The sequence below is a fragment of the Pleurodeles waltl genome, chromosome 3_1, assembly GCF_031143425.1.
Source record: "Pleurodeles waltl isolate 20211129_DDA chromosome 3_1, aPleWal1.hap1.20221129, whole genome shotgun sequence".
Taxonomy (NCBI): Eukaryota; Metazoa; Chordata; class Amphibia; order Caudata; family Salamandridae; genus Pleurodeles; species Pleurodeles waltl.
This window is the reverse complement of record NC_090440.1, coordinates 872,385,793-872,410,887: the sequence shown is the minus strand read 5'-3', so window position 1 is coordinate 872,410,887 and position 25,095 is coordinate 872,385,793. Positions and strand designations below refer to the sequence as shown.

The following is a 25,095-nucleotide window of genomic DNA, read 5'->3' as shown; positions in this document are numbered from 1 at the left end:
ACATGTAAGGTGTTTCTGCATAGGTGCACTGCCACCACCTCTAGCGATTTCATGAACACCCTTGAAGCCATACTGACCCAAAAGATAAGACATGAACTGTTAGTGTTGCCCACAAAGTAAAAGTAGTTAAGGTGTGTTGGGTGGATGGACATGTGAAATTATGAGTCTTTCAGATTGAGCGCTGAAATAATTCTTGGTGGAGCACTGGGTGACAGCCTGGTAAGTGACCACATGTAAGTGTTCGGAGAGGATTAACTTGTTCAGTGCCCACTGCTGTAGGATCGGCCAGACATAGCTGCCAAGTTTTCAGGCTGTTTATTTGTGACATTTTCATGGTTTCAGTGTCTGCAAGAGTGACATTTTGAGTGACACCTAAATGTGAATAAAACCAAGCAATGAAGTTCAGCTAAATATAAGGATCTGAAATGTTCCTCTTTTTAGCAATGAAATGCTCTGAAAAAGGCCTTCTAACTGCTTCAACCAAAAATAAAGTCTTCCCTGATATTTCATATGCGTGTTGGGAAATATAACTACACTGATGAAGAAAAGAGCTTGGTACTGTTGGGTAGCCTTTTTAGTTATAGCTCCATACACATTATTTTAGCAAACTAGGCCTGCCGCTGTGCACTTTAACCTAGATATATTTTATTCAGCTTTGTTTAATATTTTAACAATAGCAACATTTGCGGTCGTGTTTTATTTTTCTCTATCTAGCTGTTCTTTGCCTAGGTCAGCACTGCGTTCTTAAACAAGACATTTCTTTCACTCTGCTTTTCTCAAGGTTGCAGTAAGGTAGGTTGCCGGTAAACGTGGTAATGCTTTGTCTCTAGTGTTGATAGAAACATACACATCCTTACGTGGGGACATTTTCTCAGAACACCAGCTGGTTTATTATAAAAACACTTCTTTGTCCCATACACATTAGAGGGCGATTCCAGCCAGATGACCACAACTGTATGCTGATTGCTGAACGTTTTGCTACAGCTACTTCTGTAGACTACAGGCCTCTTGCTCAGATATGAGGGATGATGTCTTCCCAGGGGAACTTGAAGGGCAAAACTAGAGCTTAACACGCTGTGCTCTAACATAGCCCAGGTAGGAAATATTTTAATTACTCTAGTGACAACATGGTAGCGTTATTTTTATGTTTTACTCTCCTTGTCACAATTTTAATCCTGTCATGCTTCTTCGTCCTGGTTATTGCAGTACATGCTTTATTATCTAAGATGCAGTTGCTTCATTAAAACCTTATTGAAACATACACTGCCTCTGATTGTCCTTGTATATGTGAGACTAATGTAACTGAGAGTAACGGATGCGATCTGAGTGACCACAATTTCCCTGAGGAATAAATTGTGTCATACGCTCAGCTGCCCAATCATCCCTGCTCTTGGGTGGAGACGAGGCACTGCTAGTTAGCCAGAGCAAAACCCAGATTAGGCCAACAGGCGTCACCTGTAGTGGGTTAAACTCAGTCCCCCACACCGCAGGTGATTTTGCAGCTCAAATCCAGTAGTCTCATTAGAATAATGAGAGCCTACGTGACAGTAGAAGTCAGGCAGAATGGGCAATCACCAACTTTACACAGTAAGATTTGTCCCGGATGAGGCTTTCTGTGAGAGGAGCAGACCGATAGGCAGAGGTCCAGTGTCTGAGACATTCACAGAGCAGGAAGATAGTGAGATACAGGCTCAGCCTCTGACATTAAGGAACATAATGAGGCCTTCAGTCAGAGGACACACTTATTTTTTGACACTGAGGCCTTCTCTGGCACTGCAGACATAGAGGCACATGCCCAGCCTCTGATACCAATGCCTGTCCTGTCACTTAGAGGCATAGTGTGCTGCATAGCCCAGCCTCAAATGCAAACCAATGAAAGAGCCCTGAGGCCTTCAACTTGGGAACACAGAGAGGAACAGCTGCACGAGGCTCTAACACTAAGAGCACTGCACACCAAGGTATTCACTGAGGGCCAGAGACTGAGGCAGGCTGTGCAGGACTGGTCTCACTCTGAGAACTTCACTGAGGCAGCATAGAGAAAGCAAGACAGAGTAAGGCTCAGCACCAGTCCTACACCAAGAACATTACTCCTTAAATTCACTCTTCCAGAGCAGAGAAGGGACACTGAATGATCATCAGCCACACTGAAGGAGTTGACAACTATAACGAAAGAGGCTGACTTCACTAGCTGACATTAATTATAGCGGTCTGTGTTTTTTTCACTATTTATCATCCTCTCTACTTGCTACATGGTCAACTGAACCATGCAGCTTTCAGGCCAGAGATTCAGTTATTCATGCAAGGACAAAATGAAAACAGTGAGTAGTAAAAAAGCAGCAGGTCAGAAGGAGCAGAGGGTTACTTCAGGTCGGGCAGAGCACACTAACACAAACGGGTGCAAATGGTAACCAAAATTTGTGGAAAATAGGAGAAAGATGTCTTAATTTGCTACCACATTTCTTCAAGAAAAAAAATATATATAAACAGTGGGGAAAGTTTTAAGTCAGCATCAATGAACAGACGCGCAGAATACGTTGCTTAGGCTTGAAATAAACTATTTTAAACTGCTCCGACTAGATTTCTTTTTCAACCCTCCAAGTGTTTGAAAAGCACAATCTTACAGATATATAAATATTTTTTGCAATATTTAGCGCAAACTCCAGCCAAAGGTATTGGAACGCATTATATGTGGATCTGTCACATCACACAAGATCACAGTTACTTTTTCTAGGCACAGCAAGATTAAATGTTTTACCCTCAATCACAGGGTGCTAAGCTGACACCGGGAACTTGATTACCTAGCTCTAAAGTCAGAAGCTCCAGAGTGGGGCCCTCATTTCAGGGCTCTCACTTTACACGACTATCAGCTCCTTACAGCACTACGAACGTTTAATTTTAAGAATAGATGCTTTAAGTTAGTTTAGGGAGGACGATGGAGCAATTGCCTGAAGGGAGAGCGGGCGGCCAAGAAAGGTCAATGTATATATATGTACAAGAAAGGTCAATATATATATTATATAAACTTACTCTGAACAGGTGAGCTTGTAACAGCCACAACGGCACTGATAGTACCAGGCAGGTGGCAAAGCTGCTTTCACTGCGGGCCCTACTACACCCCTCGTCCCCTGTCTCTCTTTGGCGGGAGGCATCATGGTTTAACTGCGGCATAGAGAGTGACGAGAGGGGTGTGGCTTTGCTTCCACAGCCACAAGATCAAAAGAAGCCAAGCCCAGGGCAGCTACCTTAAGCAAGGTAACCTTATATTTTCTCTTTGATGCCAGGCTTCCTGCACAGCGTCTGGGAACCTGGCACAGCGAGCAGGAATGTACTGCAGCAGAGCGCCCAGACTGTTAAAAACCATGCTGGCTGCCACTTCAAACAATTAATGCAGAACCAGAGAGGTGCTAGTAATGCGTGACATTGCATTTCAGTGCAGTCATGCGGAGACAGGCTCTGAAATGCGGTAGACTAAACTCGTGCCGTCCGTTTTAGAGATGAGGAAGTAGAGGGAGTACAATACTTTGCCTAAATGGAATGGGGCTACCACAAGCGTGGCTCCTCCGTTTGGGCGGGACCACCCCCCCCCCCCCCCCACACACACACACACCTGCAGCAATCGCTGCAAATTCAAAAGGAAAGGATACTAAAATCTATTTATTATCCTTTCCTTGTGAAAGGGGAGGGGCATTGGGAATGACGAGCAGAGGGGTGTGCACTGTGCACTACCCTCAGAGCGCATGTGTGTTCTGGCCGGCCATCTCGGGCTGGCCAAACATACATGCGCACAGGGCTCTCTCTAGCCCAGCAACACAGTTGCTGGGCTAGAGAGAGCCTGCACAGGCTCCCAGTCTACGTGGGGGCGCCCTGGTTGGGAGCCTGTGCCTGCAGCAGCGACAGGAGAGGAGCGGAGCGGAGCAGGTAAGTAATTTTTTTGTTTTTAAATTATTATTTTTTTCCTGTGGCCCTTTCTGCCCCCTCCCCCTGCTGCCCCCACCCTGATAAAGCCCCACAAGCGGTTCCTGGGATACCAGTTCAATAGTACCCTTGGTGAGGAGCGCATGGACGTCTTCCTCTAACAGCTATATGTGGTTTGAGCAGAAGACGTGGTGGCATGGTGTGAAATTCGAGACATTACCCTTCATGTGCGACAGAGCATGTGTCTGACCTGAGGTTTTGTCCTTCCAAAGAGGGAAGCAGTAAGCCATTGTTTTCCCGACAGGGGATGAGTGATGGGGTTTGGGGAAGGTTGGGGTGTCACTGCTGAGGTACCTCAACTGGAGCCACCTCTGTCAAATACATTATCTCTGTAGCTGCCCCACTGGAACGTCTTGTCCTGCTCCAGATCTTGAAAAAGCTGCTTCCGGAGGTGTGGACTGCAGCTTTAGCACCACCTCTGCTCTGTTTGCTTACTGTGAAAGGCACTAGGGGACTGTAGGGCACCCATGGATTAGGAGATGTTGGTGTCTTTTGATTTCCTCAAGCATCTGGCCGAACAGAGGCTCACCATCAAAAGGGACATTAAGAAGGTGCTGTTGTACGACTGGCCAGACTCCTCATTTGTGGATGACGTCAACATCCCCTGCAAAATGGGGAGGTACTTGACTGTCCTCTCCATCTTGGATAGTCTCTAGAAAAAAATCGTCCTCATCCTTCATGGTCTACATTTTGACCTTGTGGTGTTGAGCAGGCCAAATAAATGGTAGGCAGTGGTATCAATGAGAGACGAGTCCTTGGTGGCAGATGATTCAAGGCCAGGGTTTTTTTGGGAGGGGGAAAAGACTACATAGGCTTTCTCCCTTCCTGGGAATAAAGGGCACGATACATGGGTCCTGTGAGGGATAAGCGCTTCCGGAGCACGAGTCAGTGTCCTGTGGGGACAGGGGGAGGTGCTTGGAGGTGGTGTTGCAGGCAAAAGTGGAAAAGGTGGAGGGCTTGTGGCCAAGACTCTAACCCTCTTTGAAGCAGGTGGTGTGAAAGGCTAGAAGCTAGGTTCTTCCTTGAAGGCCAGTCTGCACCTTTTCAGAATCTGAATGAGTCATCCAGCTGGGGGCTTGGAAAGAATCTTGCCAGTGTCCAGATAGCTAAACATTTTTTTCTGTTTGGAGTTGAGGACCTCAGAGAGTTTTTAGAAGATGGACCCCCAAGTGGATTCTGACCTGGCATTGAGGGAAGTTCAATGTCAGTGGTGGTGAAGCTTTTGACATCTATTTCAGCTCTGGGTGGACCCTTTCAAGGTCACAAGGCCTAGGGGGCTTTGACGAACACTGTTGTTTGCTGGAGTTCGATCAAGTCTTGGTAGAAGTCATTCTTCAGTGTCAGGGATTGCCAGTTGGAGAAGCCAGAACCAAAAGTTTATACCCTTTTCAACTTGGCTCAGGACATGAGGCCTGAGTCCCTCGGGGGAGGTGATGAAGGTAAGGGAGTCTTTGAGCCAATGGTCTGGGTTGGAGCTTTCTTCCTCTTCCTTCTCTGCCTTGACCAGCAAGATGTTTAACTCCTCTTCAGCACCGAGCAGGTCTTCAGGTCCAAAGATGCAGTGCATCTCGGGAAAGGCATGCTGCTGCATCCTTAGGTGAGCCCTCGCAGTTCTTTCTGGTACAGAAGGGTCTTTTTGCACCAGACAACACAAAATGAATTACAGGAGGCCTCTTCGTGGGTTGGCAAGAGGCATAGGTTTAAAATGCAGCGCTGTACGCTACAGCTATAAATGGCATGTAGTTTTTTTTATCCTTGCCCTAGGTGCATTTTTCAAGATATGGGCCAAGAAGAATTGAGGGTCTCTAAGGACTTGGTGTTTTGAAGGCTAATGGTCAGTGTTCGTCAGGGAACAATTCCCAAACATTACAGGAAAATCTCTTGAAAGGCATGGTAGTGTTTTCCAATTGCAGGAATTGAAAGACGAGAAGCTATCCCTGAAGAATCCAGCATGAGACGCGTTGATCCAAGAGCTGCATTCTCAAATGTCCGAACCAAACCACCGAAGAAACCAACCTGAGGTGTAGCCAACTTCCTGGTGCATTGTAACCTAACAGTTTCGCTCCTGCGGGACCTCACTACTTATTGCCTGGCAGCAACATGAACAGAAATGTTCAGGCCGCAATTAGAGGACATGGGGCCCCATGTCCTGCAAATAAAAAAAAATAATGTATGCACAGAAAGGGCGAGACAGTGAAACGTCACCCTGTAATCATCTGTTCGTGTAGTGCTGCAGATTAACATGCTCAGCATACTACTGCCATCTAGTGCTATCTTTGTAACTTATTTTTCTTTAAAGAAGTTTGTATCACAAGATCTGTTGTGACTTCATCCACTATCCCCAATGCAAGAGAACACTTGCTCCACCTCAAATTATTTTCTGCTTGGTGGGCAAGTTCTTTTAATGGTGCGCAGTGTTGAAGACAAGACTCTGGTTTGCAGGGAGTTATAGGACATGGAAAATACCTGTGATCATTGCTTTCTTAAGGGAGGAGGGTGGGTGCATGTGAACCTACAGCATTACACACTACACAGATTGTTACAGATTAAGTAACATTTTCCACCCATAGCACGTGTGGCTGTATATACACATGCTGTACACAGACAATAAAGCAATCCATCTCCAAAGCGGTGGATAAAAAAATAGATGGTTTAGATTTTTGAAGATGTGTTCTTGTGACTGCTTGGCCAACTAAAGCCTAATGAGGTGCAAGCATGTCGACACAATAACGCTTGGTGAAGGTATGCGGTGTTGATCAAGTAGCAGCCTTGCTGACATCTGTTAAAAGAATGTTACCCAAAAATACTAGGGTTGCAGTTTAATGTGTAAAGTAGGGTCTAGGGTGCACAAGGAGTGTGCCCTTAAGTCTGTGCATTTAAGTCTGTGCATAGCAAGTCTCAATGCACATAACTATCTACCTGGCAATGCCAGCTTTAGAGGTGGTACAGCCCTTGTGAGATTTACTGAAGGCAACAAAAAGACGTTAATGTAAAAAAATTAAATAACCTTGGGCAGAAATGTGGAGTTAGTGTGAAGACCTAACCTGTCCTTGGGGGCTCAAAAGGATAACCCATGAGTCATGTGAGACCCACATTAAGGTTCCAGACAGATGACAGGTGTCTTCCTTGGCATTTCCCTCCTTAAACTCTCTTTGGAGGCTTTAGTGACAGGGAAGTGCTATCTGTTGTCAAGGTATGCCTCAATTGTAATTAAGTGTAAATATATTAGTGTGCGGGTAAGACCTGCCTTGCATAAATGTAGGAGGTAAAAAAAAACTCCTGCACAGGAATTTTAAAGGGGTCAAACCGTTTGGAGATGCAATAACGCATGAATGCTTTCTACTTAGAGGAATGCGTGGTTACCTTGTTGGGAGGCTCAAAAACCCCACTACTCCCGCCTTTTATGCCTCTGAGATACTAAGGTAACAAAACTCTAGGAATTCAGGTGCCAGATCCCAAAATTCAGCTGTTTGGGATCGGGGTGTCTCAGCTGACCCTGATACTGAGCGAGAAGGGGTAGCATGTGCTGGAGCTTCTCGTGATGATTGACTTACATCTCCAGTGACCAAATACCAGGGCCGTCTCACCCAGGTTGGCGCTCATAGGACGAGGGTCATGGACGCCTGCCCCTTTTTCCTCAATGTAAGGGATGAGCGAGAGAGGCTGAAAAGTATGGGCAAATATCCCTAACCCCATTCATCCACAGTTTTCAGGAGTTGCGAACAAGTCTACCAAAGACCTTCACTGTTGAAAGCACTTGTAAATGGAGTTCCCACTCATGGACTTTTTGGTGAATCCTGCTGAGCAGTACCCCAAAGCCATTCTCCACACCCTGCAAATGCTCTACCATTAAGTGACTTGTGTTGCGTATTAACCATTGCTAAATCTCTTTAGTTAGCAGGAACCTGTTCAATGGCCATAGGAAGAGGATCATCCGAAGGAAACCTTTCTTTATAAGGATTAACAATTACAGCAAATACACCCCCACGCCAAGTTGGAATGTAGGTACTGGTTCTATTGCACACCTTTTTAAAAGCTACTGAAACTCTTTCTACAGATGGTGAAGGTAGTCTGAATTTAGTACTTGGCAGTGGGGTGGGACGTTGGTAGGCATATAAAATTTGAGACAGTAACCTTTCAGTACAGTGAAGAGTACCATTCGTCTGAGGTGATATTTTTCCACTAAGCCAGGAAGTGATTCAGTTTTCCCTCAACAGGTGCCATGTGGTTGGGGAAAACGGTGAGGGAAACACTGCTTCGCAGCTGAGGAGTTCCTTGTGGAGCCACCTTTGACTTTCCTATGCACATACCCTGGTGGACCCTTTTCTAGAAGGTCTTGGGTTGCTGGGGGTATGGAAATAATTGTTGGTACTGATGGTAAGGGGGTCTCTGAACTGAGCCCACCAATTTTGCACCTTTCCTGCTTTGCTGCATGCGAAAGGCAGATCAGGGACTACGGGACAATTGGGCGCTCATGGAGTTGGAACCAGTGTCCTTTTTGATTTTTTCAAACATCTGGTCAAGATGAGGCCCGAACAGATATGCGCTATCAAAAGAGATATTCAAGAAGTGCTGCTGCACCTCAAGCCTAAACCCTGATACCCTAAGCCAGGCTTGCTTGTGGAGGAAGAAGATGGTGTTAATACTCTTCACAGCTGTACAAGCCATGTTACGGGTGAGTCTAATACTGGCACTGCTGATGTTTTCCCCTCACCATCCAACTCCTGGTAGCTGTTTACCAGCTGCTCCATTGACTCCCAGTGGTACTGATCGTACTTAAGAGGAGGCCCCCTGAATTGGCAATGCAGCAGTAGACACTCTCACCGCTATTAGCTTTCTTTCGCTGTCAATTCACTTAGACTCCTTGTCTGGTGGAGGGGCGTCTCCTGTTGCCTTTGCAAAAGCTCTGTCTTACGGGCAGTGTGGACAACTAAGGAGCTGGGACAATTTGTCCAAATATATAAGCTGGACCGTTCATTTGGGGCAGGCTTATATATTTTTTTTGTATTTGTTCTCCAAATGGGGAGTAACTACTCTGGCCTTCGCTAGCTCCTTAATGCTGTTGGTGTCAGACTTGAGCATTCCCTTGAGCATGTGGTAGTGAACCGCTGTAGGAAAGCGCAACTGCTGGCATGGTTACCCCCCCCCACACATTTTGCCTAGTGTTGATGCCAACTTTGATTGGAAGTGTGCTGGGACCCTGCTAACCAGGCCCCAGCACCAGTGTTCTTTCCCTAAAACTGTACCTTTGCTTCCACAATTGGCACAGCCCTGGCACACAGTTAAGCCCCTTGTAAAAGGTACCCATGGTACCAAGGGCCCTGTGGCCAGGGAAGGTCTCTAAGGGCTGCAGCATATATTATGCCACCCTGGAGGACCCCTCACTCAACACATCCACACTGCCTGGCAGCTTGTGCTTGCTGGTGGGGAGAAAAAGGCAAAGTCGACATGGCACCCCTTTCAGGGTACCATGCCCACAAATCACTGCCTGTGGCATAGGTAAGTCACCCCTCTAGCAGGCCTTACAGCCCCAAGGCAGGGTGCACTATACCACAGTTGAGGGCATAGCTGCATGAGCAATATGCCACTACAGTGTCTAAGTCCATTCTTACATTGTAAGTGCAGTGTAGCCATAATGAGTATATGATCTGGGAGTTTGTCATTACGAACTCCACAGCACCATTATGGCTTCACTGAATACGGGGAAGTTTGGTATCAAACTTCTCAGCACAATAAAACCACACTGATGCCAGTGTGGGATTTATTGAAAAATGCACACAGAGGGCATCCTAAAGATGCCCCCTGTACATTAGTCAACTACTAGTGTAGGACTGACCGGTCGGTGCCAGCTTGCCACTTAGAGACGAGTTTCTGACCACATGGGGTGAGCAGCTTTGTGCACGCAGTGGTCAGAAACAAAGCCTGTCCTGGGTGGAGGTACTTCACACCTCCCCCTTGCAGGAACTGTAACACCTCTCAGTGAGCCTCAAAGGCTCAAGCCTCGGGTTACAGTGCCCCACGGCTCTACAGCTAGTGGAGATGCCCGTCCCCAGGACAAAGTCCCACTTTTGGCAGTAAGTCCGGCAGGAAAATTAGGGAAAAACAGGGAGGAGTGACCATCCCAGCCAGGACCACCCCTAAGTTGTCCAGAGCTGAGATGACCACCTCCCTGCAGAATCCATCTTGGTTTGGAGGACAGGTCCAATAGGGATAGGAATGTGCCCCCCCCTTCACAAAGGGAGTGGGCACACGGACGGTGTAGCCACCCTCAGGGACAGTAGCCATTGGCTACTGCCCTCTGACCCCTAACACATCTCTAAATCTAGGATTTAAGGGACTCCCTGAACCCAGCTCACCCGATTCCTGGCGACATACAAGAAGAAGAAGGACTGCTAAGGTAAAACCCCAGCAGAGAAGAAGGAAGATGACAACTGCTATGGCCCCAGCCCTACCAGCCTGTCTACTGCTTCAGAGAACCTGCAAAAAGACCAGCGATGCATCCAGCGGGTCCAGCAACCTCCGACAACTCCAGAAGACTGGTCTGCACCAAAAAGGACCAAGAACTCCCAAGGACAGCGACTCTGTCTAAAAGAAACCTACAACTAAGGACTACTACCTTACTCCAGATGCGTGAGTCCTGACCCATGTGCACCCGACGCCCACGGCCTGTGTACAGGTGGTCCACCCAGCAAGAAAGGGTCCACAGGCGATTGGGAGCAAGACCCCACCCTAGGCTGACCCCTCCGAAACTCCACGATGACGCCTGCAGAGGGAATCCGAGGAACCCCCTGAAAGTGAGCTCCGGACAAAGATACCAGACGCCTAAAGGACACACTGCACCTGCAGCCCCCAGGCCTTGGAGAAACTGACCCCTGGTGCAGCATCGACCAGTAGATGGCCTTACTCCCTGTCCAGCCGGTGGTTTGCCTGACGAGTCCCCCTGGACCTTGTATGCAGCCTCAGACTGACCCCAGGGGTCCCCTCATGGAGTTGCATTGAAAACCAAACGCCCTGTTTGCACCCTGCACCTGGCTGCCCTACTGCCGCTGAGGGTGTGTGTTTGGGGCCTACTTGGGGCCCCTCCAGTGCTCTCTTGAACCCCCCGATTTGCCCTCCGAGTCAGGGTTTCTTACCTGGTGGCTGACTGAATTCCGAGTACCTTCTATTTCCATAGAAGCCCACGTTAACTTGGTTCCTTTTTGATATCTGCACCCGACCGGCCCCGTGTTGCTGGTGGTGGGTGTTTGGGGTTAACGTGAACCCCCAACAATGGACTACCTAAACCCCAGAGATAAGAACTGTAAGTTGAATACTTACCTGTAAAACTGCACTATCTTTTCTTCCCCCAGGAACTGTTGAAAACTGCACTGTCCACTTTTAAAATAGCTTTTTACCATTTTAAGAAAAACTGTGCACGTTGTTGATTCTATTCAAAGTCCTGATTATATATATGCAAAGTACCTTTCATTTTATGCACTTACCTGCAAACTGAATCTTGTGGTTCTATAAATAAACTAACAAAATATATTTTTCTATATAAAATCCTATTGGTCTGGAGTGGTCATTGAGTGTGTGTTTCTTTTATTGCTTGTGTGTGTACAACAAATGCTTAACGCTACCCTCTGATAAGCCTAACTGCTAGACCACACTACCACAAATAAAGCATTATTATTATCTATTTTGCCTCTGTCAAGCCACTGGGGAACCCCTGGACTCTGTGCACACTGTATCTCACTTTGAAATAGTATATACAGAGCCAGCTTCCTACAACAGCACACGGTCTTTGACAGCAAATTGTCCTTGTCATCCACAATATGGAATTTGATTTGTTGTGCGGCCCCCTTTGCACTACTACATAGTATGCAGTAGAGCAGGGCTCTCGATCTGGATCTTGGAGGTCTAGCACATAGGTACCCCAGGGAAGATATCCCTACATGGCCCTCAAGGGTTCCTCATAAGGATCCTGTGGATAAGTAGGGGATGTCTGGTTCATGTTACTCAGGAGCAGAAGAATGGGGATAGTGGCAGTAGTGGAGGAAGTGTGGATGGTGATGATGGGAAAGGCAGAGGACTGGCAGCAAATTCTCTGACCCTTTCGTGGCTGGATGACCTGGAACGGTTTAATCATGGTTCCTCCTTGAATGCCAGCTGGCATTTCTTTGGCATGCTGAAGATTCCTGGAGCTGGAAGTTTGGCCAAGACCTAACCTGTGTCTAGATGGATGAACCATTTCTTTTTCTTTATATTGAGGACTTCCGAAAGCCTTTTGAAGATCAACCCCTGTAAGGTGTTTGACTTCAGCAGCGAGGACTGCTTTGGCACCAGCTTTGATGGCAATTTTGGCAGAGGGTGGTGGCGTCGCACTCAGAGTGTGGCTTTCCAGAGCCACAGGCTGAGGTGGCATCAAAGGGAGGCACAGTACTATCCCCTGGGATGGGGTCTTTGCAGGTGTTGACCCAATCTAGGGCACCCCAACTGGAGGAGAAGGTGGTGAAGATTTGTGCCATATCCAGATCAACTCAGGGCTTGATGCCCGACTCCTTAAGGAGCTGTGCTTTGCCTTTTGTTGAAGGACATTTCGGGGCTTCGAACTGACCTGGGTGCACCGTCTAGGTGTGGGACATTGACTTGATCTTTTTTTCCTAATGATGGCGCATGGACTACTGGCTCAAGGAGTTCGACTTCCTCCGTGATATCGAAGACCTGGAAAAGATGGCCTCCAGACGTTCTTCTCCTTGAACTGCTGGAGTGCCAGATGGCCTGGCTTCCTCCTCCTCTGTGCATGGCATGTCTTGGCTTAAAAAATGTTGGGCATCTTGCGAGAATCCCACCTTCATTCCCTCTGGTACCTTAGGCCTTTTTGTCCGCAGCAAATGCCTGGGGGTCTAGGTAACCTTTTATTAGGTATATATCTGTGAGGGGACATCAATGTGTGATCCTCTAGTCACTCCTATGGCCTGTGTGTGGGGCTATCAAGTTTGGAGTCGCTCCTGCTATGACAGACTGTTTTCTGCACAAAGGAAAGTAGAGAGGACTGGGTACTTCAAAGGAGGCAACCTCCACCTTCCAAACTTCAAAGACACCAACACTAAATCACATCTGTGTCTGAATATGTACGACAAAAAGGGGATATTAAGCCTCCTAAAACTGTCAAGACGGAGCTGAACATTAGCGTCAAGAAGCTCAGTACAACTGTCTGTTATGACCAGGACTGGGGATTGAGGTTTCCCAGCTAGTTGAGAGGGCCCTGGAGCACCAGCATCTACCCTCCTACCAAGAGCAGAGGAACCTGTGAGGAGGAGAAGAGCACCTGATGGAAGCGGGGGGCAGTGGGGATCCTGTCAAGTGGATTCCTGCAGCAAAGTGTGAGATTCTGGATCTGTGCTGATGACCTTTGCAACAATCAGGCCATTTTTCACAGCACTGCTGTTCATGACCCCTGTTGTCATGATGAAGATAAGGGCCGTCCCTGTGGCACAGCACTGTGGTGAGGAGAGCATAGTCACCAATGCAGCACTGTGACCTGAAGGGGCCATCTCCTGGAGTGCGATTTTCACGATCCCCAGTTGCTAGGAGGGAGCTGCAGTGTAGTAAAATGCCATTGCCTGGAACAGCCTGCCTAGAGCAGCTTATCGGTTTGCGATGTGCAGGAAAGGAGCAATGATTCCATCACCAAAACCCAGGCGCACCAGAGACTTGCTGCTGGGCTCAGGAAAACCTTCAGCAATATTGAAGGAATGCAGTGGACATCTGCCGCCTCACCACACCTTCCAGACGTACGCTTGCCACCAGGCTGCTGACATGCACCCGGGTCTGCTGAACCGCTGCTCTAAACAAGGGCGGGTACGATTAATTCCCAGGCCATATAGCCTCTGGGGACATTTGCTTTGACTAAAAGCGGTACTAAGTGGTACTGCGCTGGGACAATCTGAGTTTTCAAGAAGCTATTGGGAAGCCCCTAACACTTGTACTTTCTAGAGAAAACAGACCTGAATGATTGCCTTGTGTCAATGGGGAATAACCACTGTCCTCAGCTAAGGGAGTGGGAATCAGACGTATGCAGACGCTAGAATGTCAGACTTACGAAGATTGTGTGTACTGTTTGCTGTGTGCCGTATTCCACTTTGCGTTCATACATAAATACTACTTTTTTCATAAAAGCAAGCATCTGGCTGAACATTCATTTATTGGGGCAGATGGATGCTTGCCCTGCAAACTACAGCACCAGCATCTGCCTGCCTGCCAAGATCAGAGGACCCTTTGAAGAGGGGGAGAGCGCCTGAAGGGAGCATGGTCCAGTGCGGATCCAGTCAAGTGGATCCCTGCAGCAGTTTGTGAGATTCTGGGACAGTGCCGATGACCTTTGCAACAAAAGGGACATTGGTCAGAACGCCCCTGTTCCCAACCCATGAAGCCAGCTCGAGGCCATGATGAAGATAAGGGCTGCTCCTGCGGGACAGCAGTGTGGCAAAAAGAGAGCTGGCACCCATGCAGTGTTGTGATCTGAAGGTGCTGTCGCCTGGCTGTGTTATATGTATCACCTAAACCCAGGAGCACATAAGACCGGCTGTCGGACTCATGAAGACTTACTGCAATACTAGAGGAGCACAGTGGACTTCTGCTCCCCACCAGGACGCTGACATGTGCTTGGTGGTGAGCAGAAGGGGCGCAAACGGGTGGTAGTGTGGGCGGACTGCTTGACCCACACTACTACTAAGAGTCAAGTGCTGAAGAGGTAGTACCTGGAGCAGTTACTCAGGTTGGCTAGTAGCCTGGGCCCAAAACATCAGGAGTAAATGGCCACAACCCCCATGGTTAAGCCTAGTGCCATCATCTAGACCCATGGCCCTCTGAAACGAGTTCTGACAGTTTCCAAATGTCATAGCCAAATGTCAGGTGAAAACAATCTGAGGTGGAGCCACAGTGCTATATATATTCACTTAAAAAAACAGAGGTTACAGGGATGTTATGGTTAGGCTCAAATTTTAAATGTACAAAACCACTGAAGTTCACCAGTTAGAGTTATCTCAAGTAACTATAACTCGTGTCCTAAGGTAACTATAACTCCGTCCAGCGGTTTGGACTGTAGTCATGTTCAAAGGTCCTAGGGGAATTTACATGGGAAATGCAACTTTTTTGCCCCTCCCCCCTTTTTCTCGGACCCTGCTTGATGGATCACCCCCAAACGCCAAATGTTCTGTGCGCAACAAGAATCACTGGCACACCTTTTTTGGGAAGATTTCATGAAGATTCTAGGGAAACATGTTCCTAACTATAACTACCTAGCGACCGCCACTTGGTAATCTATATATATATAGATAGGCAGTTATAGTTAGGACCTAGTTTCTATAGAAAAAGCGTTTTTTTTTACTTGCCCTTATCTTTGGCACTGGTTGACGAATCTTCACAAAAGTTTCCCAAAACATTTGATGCTCACATCAGCTGCATGTCTGGAAAGTTACAGGGATAATCTGTCAAGCTGGGGCCAAGTAAAGGGGGGGGTTTCCAAAATGCATTTTCTCCATGTTAATTTCCATACGGATTTTGAACAGGAATAGAGGCCGAACCGGTGGACGGAATTACACCAAATTTGGCAGAAAGCACCTTTTTTGTTATTTGGTGTAAATCCTTTAAGTAGTTTTTGAAATATTAAAGAAAAAACAAATTTGTATGTATAGGGATGCAACGGCTCCACAAACCCTCCCGATCTCTTGCTGAGATCTGATTGGCTGCCAACACTTCAACAAGGAAGGGGTGGTGAGTTGCTAAAACGCGTGCAATTTCCAATAGAGATTTGGAACACGACTACAGCTTGAACCGCTGAACGGAATTACACCAAATTAGTCAGAAAGTGAGATCTTGGTCCATAGAGTGCTTTTAGTAAATTGGTGTACATGTATTCAGTAGTTTTAGATTTATTTAAGAAAAAAGATTTATGTATATCTGTAGACGCGGATCCACCACAGCGGATGAGTGAATGCACGTGCCAACCGCAATGTAGTTATTGGCTGACCGCAACTTGACAGGAAAGTTCTGGATGCTATATTGTGCATCGGGACTCAGTTCCCTGGTAGGAAGATAAAATTTAAAAGTGAAAGAAGTTGTCAGGGTAGAGCTACCATGACCCAATAGGACAGATGGAGGTGTCTGTGAGGGACTCCTCATCGGCAAGAAATTATCCAAAACCATTTTTTTGGTCTGCAAGGATCCGCAGAACCACCGCAGCGCTTAGTGCGATCCCATGTGCGTTCCGCGGCAGATCCGAAGATCTATTCCCCAATTGGAAAAAAAACACATACACCTACTCACAGACCCACACACCTACTCACACACTCACTCACTTGCACACTCACTCACACACCAACTTACACACCCACACAGCCATTCACACACACGGCCACTTACAAACCCACTCACAGACCCACAAAACCACTCACACACCCACACAGTCACTTACACACACATTCAGCACCACACAGCAACTCACACACCCACACAGCCACTCACATACCCATACAGCCATTCACACACCCACTCACAACCCACAAAACCACTGAAACACCCCTTCACACACGCCTACCCACACAGCCACCCCCACACCAGTTTCCACACAGCCACTCACACACTCACATAGCCAATCACATACCCACACACAGGTACTGATACACTTATAGAAATTGCAATAGTATATGTTTGTATTAAATGTGTTGTTGTTTGTTGTTTTAGTATTGAATGTGTGCTTTTGGCTGGGAACAGATCCATGGATCCATAAAATGAATTGAAAAAGAAAAGAAAAAAAGGCTTGGCGCATTGTATTTAGAGAAAGACTACAAAGGTTACCTTGCTTTAATTTTTTAATTTTTAGTTTTAAAATATATAAGAATGAATGTGTAAATAAAATATATTTATAAACTTGAGAAAATGAACATTATGAAATAAAACTTATGGGGCAAATTGTAGTATAATTTATAGTTTAAAAATAAACTGTGAAATTCACTAAAAAAACAAAAGTTACACGGACGTTATAGTTAGGAGATAGCATTGAAAAAAACATAGACAGTAACTGAAAAAAACAAAGATTACAGAGACATTATACACTTTTTCCCCATTCTACATCAATTGGATTTTTCAAATTTTTTAATAGGACGATAGCCTGAACCAATGAATGGAAACACATCAAAATTGGCAGTAAGATAGCCCTTGGTCCAGAAAGCGTGCTTTTTGTGATTTGGTGTAAATTTCCTCAGTAGTTTTCAAGATATTGGAGTTTAAAAAATATAGCTATCTAGAGATGCTGATCCTCTCTAGGCACATCAACACTGGTAGACAAGACTGTTGGATCTGTCTGTAGTACCACATCACAAGCTTCCAAACGGGCCGGATCTATTGACATAAAACAACGGTCAAATCAGGCATCCCAATCCCAGTATGCTCAACCTAGCGATTTGGCTCCTGAGATCATAGAGTTTGGATATCTACAGCTTCCAACAGAATGTATGGATATTCTAAAGGAAGCACGCACACCTACAACCAGACAGTGTTATGCAGCTAAATGGAAACATTTTGTATATTACTGTCAACCCAAAAACATTAATCCACTTAAAGCATCAGTACAGGATATTGTCTGTTATTTTCTTCATTTACAAAAATCTAATCTTGCATACTCATCTATTAAAATCCATTTAACAGCAATAGCTGCCTATCTCCAAAACAGACATTACACTTCTCTGTTTAGGATTCCTGTCATAAAAGCTGTTATGGGAGGCCTCAAAAGAATTATTCCACCTAGAGCTCCACCAGCTCCTGCCTGGAATCTTAACATCGTGCTCAAAAGGCTTATGGGTCCATCATTTAAACCCATGTATTCTTTCACTTTGCAGTTTCTCTCATGCAAGGTTGCTTTTCTAGGAGCAATTACTTCCTTAAGGAGAGTAAGTGAAATTCAGCCATTCACTTTAGAAAAACCTTTCTTCCAAATTCCCAAAAATAAAATAGTACTAGGGACAAACCCAAAATTCCTACCTAAAGAAGTTTCTCCATTTCACATCAGTCAGTGGAATTGCCAGTCTTCTTTCCAAAGCCAGATTCAGCTGCTGAAAGAGCTCTACACACTCTTGATTTTAAAAGAGCTCTTGTGTATTATGTAGATAGAATAAAAGATTTCAGAAAATCTAAACAACTTTTTCAAAACAAGTATTAGCCAGATGAATAGTAAAGTGTATCCAAACTTGCTATCTTAAGGCTAAAAGACAGCTATTAGTAACTCCTAAAGCACATTCTACTCGAAAGAAAGGAGCTTCAATGGCATCTTTAGGAAATTTCCCAATGGCAGACATATGCAAAGCAGCCACATAGTTCACACCACACACATTTACTAAACACTACTGTGTGGATGTGTTATCTCGCCAACAAGCACATGTTAGTCAAGCAGTGCTTAAAACACTATTTCAAACTACTCCAACTCCTACGGGCTAGCCTGAACTACTGTGGCTTGTTGTGTTGCTAACACATCTACACAGTAATGCTTGGTAAGTGTATGGGGTGTTGACCAAGTGGCTGCTTTACAGATTTCTGTCATTGGTATATTTCCTAAAAATGCCATTGTTGCTCCTTTTTTCATGGTAGAATGTGCTTTTGGTGTTACTAATAGCTGCCTTTTGGCTTTTAGGTAACATGTTTAGATGCATTTTACTATCCATCTAGCTAGTCCTTGTTTTGAGATAGGATTACCAGTATGTGGTTTTTGAAACACCACAAATAACTGATTGGTTTTCCTAAATGATTTAGTTCTATTAATGTAATACATTATAGCTCTTTTAATGTCCAATGTATGTATCGCTCTTTCTGCTACAGAGTCTGGCTATGGGAAGAAGACTGGGAGTTCCACTGTTTGATTGATATGAAATGGTGATATCACCTTTGGTAGACATTTTGGGTTTGTCCGAAGTACTACTTTATGTTTGTGCACTTGTATGAAGGGTTGTTCAATAGTGAAAGCTTGGATTTCACTAACTCTCCTTAATGAAGTAATTGCAACTAGGAATGCCACTTTCCATGTTAGGTATTGAACTTGACATGAATGCATAGGTTCAAATGGTGGACCCATGAGTCGTGTGAGTACAATATTTAGATTCCATGAAGGCACTGGAGGTGTTCTTGGTGGTATGATGTGTTTTAGTCCCTCCATGAAGGCTTTGATAACAGGGACTCTAAATAGAGAGGTGTGTTGTATATTTTGCAAATACGCTGAAATAGCGGTGAGATGTATTTTGATGGACGAAAAGGCTAAATTTGCTTTTTGCAAATGAAGCAAGTAACCTACAACGTCTTGTATTGGTGCTGAAAGAGGGTCAATCTGTTTAGACTGACAGTAAAACACAAACCTTTTCCATTTGTTATCATAACACTGTCTGGTAGTGGGTTTTCTAGCTTGTTTAATTATTTCCATACATTCTGCTGGAAGATGTGGATATCCAAACTCTAAGACTTCAGGAGCCAAATCGCTAAATTGAGTATTGCTGGATGCCTGATCAGTTGTCTGTTTTGTGTGAACAGATGTGGTATGTTGGGGAGTTTGATGTGTGGTACTACTGACAGATCTAACAGTGTCGTGTACCATGGTTGACGTGCCCAGGTTGGTGCTAGAAGTATGAGTTTGAGTTTGTTTTGACGCAGTTTGTTGACTAGAAATAGAATGAGCAGGAGAGGGGGAAAAGTGTAAGAAAATATCCCTGACCAGTTGATCCATAGAGCCTTGCCCTTGGAAAGAGGGTGTGGGAACCTGGATGCGAAGTTTCGGCATTTTGCGTTTTCGCTGGTGGCGAATAGGTCTATGTTTGGTATTCCCCAAGTGATGAAAGTATGTCTGAAGCACTTGGGGATGAATTTCCCACTTGTGTGTTTGTTGATGATCTCGGCTGAGAACATTTGCTAACTGATTGTGTATCCCTGGAATGTATTGTGCTACTAGGTGAAGGTTGTTGTGTATTGCCCAATGCCAAATCTTTGTGCTAGAAGGGACAGTTGCGATGAGTGGGTCCCTCCTTGTTTGTTTAGGTAATATATTGTAGTCATGTATTCTGTTTTGATCAGAATGTGTTTGTGAACGAGAAGAGGTTAAAAGGCTTTGAGTGCTAGGAATACGGCTAGCACTTCTAGGTGATTTATGTGAAGGTGTTTGTGTTTGGTGTCCCATTGTCCTTGAATGTTGTGATTGTTGAGGTGTGCTCCCATCCAATCATTGATGCATCTGTTGTAAGTGTGGCTTGAGGCACAGGGTCATGAAATGGCCGCCCTGTGTTTAAATTTGTGGAATTCTACCACTGAAGCGAGATGTGTGTTTGGCGGTCTAGCGACACTAGATCTTGAAGTTGACCCCGTGCCTTTGACCATTGTTTTGCAAGGCACTGTTGTAAGGGCCGCATTTTTAATCGTGCATTTGGGACAATGGCGATGCATGATGCCATCATGCCCAACAGTTTCATGACAAATTTGACTGGCTACTGTTGGTTTGACTGAATTTGTGCCAATACATTGTGGAATGTTTGTACTCTTTGTGGACTTGGGCTTGCAAATGCTGTTTGTGTATTTAGTGTGGCTCCTAAATACTGTTGAATTTGCACTAGTTGAAGTGGGATTTTTGGTAGTTTATAGAGAACCCTAGAGTGTGTAGGGTTTGTATTACATAATGTGTATGGTTTTGACACTGTGTATGACTTTTGGATTATATTAGCCAATTATCGATATATGGAAAGACATTGATGTGTTGCCTTCTTAGGTAGGCTGCCACCACCGCAAGGCATTTTGTAAATACTCTGGGAGCTGTTGTTATCCTGAAGGGTAGCACTTTGGACTGGTAATGTTTTCCCTGTATTACAAACCTGAGATATTTTCTGTGCGCTGGATGGATGGGTATGTGAAAATACGCATCCTTGAGGTCTACTGTTGCCATTAAATCTTGTTGTTGCAGCAGTGGGACTACATCCTGTAGTGCTACCATGTGAAAGTGTTCTGATAGGATGCAAAGACAGAGTTCTGAGATCTAGTATTGGTCTCAAGGTTCCATCTTTTTTTGGTAATAAGGAAGTACAGGGAGTAAACCCCTGTTCCTATCTGATGTTGTGGTACAAGCTCTATGGCTTGTTTGAGTAATAGTGACTGTACTTCTTTTTGCAACATGGAGATGTGTTGGGAGGAGAGTTTGTGTGGTTTTGGAGGTATATCTGGGGCAATTTGTGCCAATTTTATGCAGTAACCATTGCGGATAATAGACAATACCCAGTTGTCTGTTGTAATGGGTAACCAATTTTTGTGGAACATTTGCAGTCTTCCTCCCACAGGTGAAGTGTGATGAGGGAAGATATGGAGCGAGTCACTGTTTTGTCTGTGAGGCTTGTTTTGCTGGCTGATATTTTCCCCTACCTCTGGGGAATTGGCCTTTATAAGTTCCTATAAACCCACCTTGTTGGTACTGAGGCTGGTAAGATGATTTGGATTGTGAGGTGGATGCCTCCGATGTTGGTGCTCTAAAACCATCCCTGTGTATTGAGGTTTTCGAAATGAAACTCTGTATTGTGTAATATACAGAGCACCCATGGCTTTAGCGGTGTCTGAGTCTTTCTTCATCTTTTCAATGGCCGTATCAACTTCAGGGCCAAAAATCTGTTTCTCACTGTATGGCATATTAAGGACAGCCTGCTGGATTTCAGGTTTAAACCCCGACGACCGAAGCCATGCGTGTCTCCGAATAGTAACAGCAGTATTGATTGTCCTAGCTGCTGTGTCTGCTGAGTCTAGGGCTGACCTAATCTGGTTGTTAGTGATAGCCTGCCCTTCCTCGACTATTTGCTTGCCCTCTTTTGATCTTTGGGGAGATGATGGATGATATCTTTCATCTCGTCCCAGTGGACTCTATCGTACCTAGCCAGTAGTGCTTGGGTGTTGGCTATTCTCCATTGTTTAGCTGCTTGCGATGCTACTCTTTTGCCAGCAGCATCGAATTTCCTGCTCACCTTGTCTGGTGGTGGTGCATCACCAGATGACTGGGAGTTGGCCCTTTTCCTTTCCGCACTCACAACTACAGAATCAGGAGGCAGTTGTTGAGTAATGAATGCCGGGTCAGAGGGAGGTGGTTTATATTTTTTCTCCACTCTGGGAGTGATGATCCTGGCGCTGACTGGCTCTTGAAAAATTTGATGTGCGTGTTTTAACATGCCTGGAAGCATGGGAAGGGACTGGTAAGTAGTGTGAGTGGAGGATAATGTATTAAAGAGAAAATCATCCTCAAAAGGCTCGGTGTGCATGGCGACGTTGTGGTATGATGCCGCCCTAGCCAGAACTTGAGTGTATCCAATGCTATCTTCTGGTGGTGATGGTTTTGAAGGATAGTAGTCTAGACTATTATCGGAAATGGGATCTGGATCATAGAGATCCCATGGGTCGACATTGTCGTGTTGTGAATCTGCAGAGTGTACAGGAGACCGTGCAGGTGTAGGAGTAGTAGGTGGAGAGACAATAAGGTGAGGAGAGTGAGGAGGAGATGATGAGGTGAACATTGTGGATGTGGAGATTTTTGCTGAGGCCTTGGAACTTTAGCTGGTGGCTGATCAGTGTCCAAGTGTCCTTGAAAGGCTAGCTTCCTCTTAGTCTTCAGAGGAGGTGCAGTTATAATCTTGCCAGTGTCTTTATGAATATGAATTCTGGCCTGCCTTTCATCAATTTCCTCCATTTGTGTGAGTTCCTCCGAAAATCTATGGCTTTCTTTAAGTTGTTTTGAAAGTCCATGCTCCTCTGTGTAGATGAGGATTTCTCTGGATCGAAAGGCTGGGAGTGGATGTCGGCCTCGGCTCCGAAAGGGATTTTCGAGGCTTCGACTCGATGGGTCGGTGTTTGCCTATTTCGGAGCCTGTGCTTCGGCTCGAGTACGAAGGCTTCGGTGGCGTGGCCTTTCTCAGTGCCGAAGTTGTTGCTTAGTCACCGGAAGTCTTTTTGCGGGTAGAGCCATGGCCTTCTGGCAGTGGCATTCCCGAGGCCTTGTGTTTGGGCTTGGATTGGACAGGGGCAGGCGTACTCACGTGCTGTCCTGCTGTGACCGGTCTGTCCTCCTCGGACTCCTGCTCTGAATCGGACCCTCAGACGGAGACTGCGGTGTGCATAATCTCCTCTTCCTCCACGTCGAGACGTTCGGTGCTTCTCAACGCCATTTCCAACATTCGCGCTCTTCTATCTCATAGAGGCTTCTTAGAGCGGAAGGATCTGCAGGCCTCACAAGTATCCTCTCGATGGTCTGGAGATAGACAAAGATTACAGACGAGATGTTGGTCTGTATATGGGAACTTTGCATGGCACCGAGGACAAAAGCGAAATGGGGTCCGGTCCATGAGGCTTCCATGCGGTCAGCCCGACCAGGCCCGAGTTTGGCGTGGGTGCCCCGAAGGGCGAGTAAAGAAGTTGGATCCACTGGTACCGAAGGGTCGATGAGAGATGATACACGATCGAAACAATACTGTCAAATTAGAGAGTTTTTAGGACTTTTCCGACTCGAACAACCGGAGCAAAAAGAAACACGTCCGAACCTGATGGCGGAAAGAAAACAATCTAACATGGAGTCGATGCCCATGCGCAATGGAGCCGAAGAGGAGGAGTCACTCGATCCCGTGACTAGAAAACACTTCTTCGAAGAAAAACCACTTGTAACACTCCGAGCCCAACACTAGATGGCAGGACTATGCATAACGTGTATCTGCAGCTACTCATGCCATTGAACATATATACACACACACACACACATTTCTTCACTCTTCTTCACCCTCCTGCGGGGAAACAATCTAATAAAGGGCTCGATGCCCATGCGCACTATCACCGAGAGGAGTCACTCAATCTCATGACTCGAAAAAGCTTCTTCGAAGGAAAACAACTTGTAACACTTCAAGCCCAACACCAGATGGTTGACTTATGCAAAGCATCTGTATCTGCAGCTACACATGCCATCGAACATATGTATATATATATTCTGATTATACAGCTGGTTTAGCAGCTGGATTATTCACTCCATCAAGGTTTGTTATTATTATGCAGGTAAGGAAGGGACAACACAGATCTAGAGCAAACTCAAGGAGCTAGGCTACTAAACATTACTGTATTATTACAGACCCACAGATGGAATGGCTGTATTAGAAATCTAGTTCAGATATGTATAATCTGTAGCCCATCTCCTACATGGGGTGGTACTTGTTACACATGACGCACAGCATGCCAGTTTAAAATACCTTCATGCTGCAAGTTGAACTATTACTGATTCATATGTGACCTGACGTTGCATTGATCCCAAATTGCATCTCTCAAAAAGACAGACAAAGATAGATGGCACAATAAACACAATCTACAAAGATGGCTCACACGTGGTATATTGTGGAGCATCTGTGAATGTCAAAGGCGAGGAGGATACGTATGCATCATTTGAGCACACGATTCATGAAGGGCAATAAGAATTAGAGGGCAGCAAAGACTATGCTGGGGATGAAGGATGGTTAAGAGGTGGGGAATGGCACGTAGACGCTTGAGCTGGTCTTTTAATCACTTTTTATGAATCTGTAAATCAGGAGAGCAAGAACATCTGAATATCTCAGGATACCAACTGACACACACCATACTTACAACCTTAACACAAAAGGCACACCATGCTTTCTTCAACTAGCAGGTAAAAAAGAAGACTGCTAGTATTTTTTTGTTTAGGAACCAACCTGGAATGTCTTGTGTCAATTTGTAGAGGGCAGTAATTAACCATGAGGGTATTCAGGCGCTTGAGCAAGTGTATGGGAGCGTGGTCCCTGCAGAGTTATTTGAGCAGCCATGTCTTCAGCTTCCTGCAGAGCTTGTGAAGTGAAAAAGAGGCTTTGATGTGTTGTGGGAGATTGTTCCATGTTTAGGGAACAATGTAGCAGAACAAGCAACCTCCTGTTCCGCTCTTGTGAATACAAGAGGTGCATAAGAGTGAGGCAGAGCATAGGTGGCTGGCAGACTGGTGAAAGTGTATGCGGCTGTTCAGGTATGCTGTTCCACTGTTGGGAACGGCTTTGTAGGTCTCAACGATCAGATCTCTTAAACAAACTGAAAGTGGCA

At 45.6% G+C, this 25,095-nt stretch overlaps 1 protein-coding gene across 2 annotated transcripts in view; it reads right to left on the bottom strand.

Annotated features, from left to right (window-relative positions):
- The window catches only part of LOC138284719 (protein argonaute-1), a 316,972-nt gene that overhangs the window by 19,552 nt on the left and 272,325 nt on the right, over positions 1–25,095 (bottom strand). The window lies entirely within an intron of this gene.